Here is an 817-nt window from a genome sequence, read left to right on the forward strand (position 1 = left end):
GCGCTTGAAAAAGCCAGAGCATCTACTTCGATTACTCCCCTCAATCTGTGGCCTAAATATGGTATCTGTTGCGATGAACAACAAGCTTTGACTCATGTCTGCAGAATTGAGTAGTATCGCAGCCATGTCGATGCCGGTCAGGTTCAAGTCAGACAACAGCGTGGTGCTCAATGATGCAAGCACAGCCGACATTGTCAACATTAGTTCGTGAATGACGTCAGCCTGTGTTCTGAGTAGTTGCAGGTCCTGGGCATCAACCACATTCTTCTTGATAAGGCCCAATAGCAACTGTGCGAACGACACCTCGCCTTAGGCGAGCGGGAGGGAGGGAGGGAGGGAGGGAGGGAGGATGCGGGGAGCCAGGTCCCACCGAGACTCGAACTCGGATCGCTAGATTCAAAGTCCAGAGTGCTCACCATTACACCATGGGACCCGCGGCTTTAGCTGAGCGTGCACTCGGGCGCGACCCGCGTGACGCTATCCAGCGGTCAGCAAGCGCGCTCGCGCGGCTGACAACGGACCCCGCCTGGGACATGCCGACCCCGCATGGCTCCAGTCAGCAGCCTCGGAGCCACCTTCAAAACGAACAAATCTTTCGCCTTTTACTAAAGATTTCCGTGGGGGTGGCTCACAACGAGCATATCATCAAATTTTTCTTCCCTCGCCCTGCTCCTTGCGAGTGGGGCCCATTATGTTCCATGCACCCGCCTCACGCACCTGGCGACTGTGCGCCTGCACACACTGTCGTCCACACCCCCTCACCCGGCGCGACGCTGGGGCGCAATCATTGGAAATACTCTACCGCATTCCCTGCAAT

General features: G+C 56.4%; 2 non-coding genes across 2 annotated transcripts; one reads left to right on the forward strand and one right to left on the reverse strand.

The window, feature by feature from the left end:
* Positions 1-361: 361 nt before the first annotated feature.
* Positions 362-433, reverse strand: Trnaq-uug (transfer RNA glutamine (anticodon UUG)). The gene has a single exon. It is a non-coding gene; the product is annotated as a tRNA-Gln (tRNA).
* A 128-nt stretch (positions 434-561) lies between these two features.
* Positions 562-682, forward strand: LOC113216597 (U5 spliceosomal RNA). The gene has a single exon (XR_003304018.1). It is a non-coding gene; the product is annotated as a U5 spliceosomal RNA (small nuclear RNA).
* The last annotated feature ends 135 nt before the right edge of the window (positions 683-817 follow it).

Source organism: Frankliniella occidentalis, unplaced genomic scaffold (genome assembly GCF_000697945.3).
Source record: "Frankliniella occidentalis isolate FOCC.00 unplaced genomic scaffold, Focc_3.1 Scaffold528, whole genome shotgun sequence".
Taxonomy (NCBI): domain Eukaryota; kingdom Metazoa; phylum Arthropoda; class Insecta; order Thysanoptera; family Thripidae; genus Frankliniella; species Frankliniella occidentalis.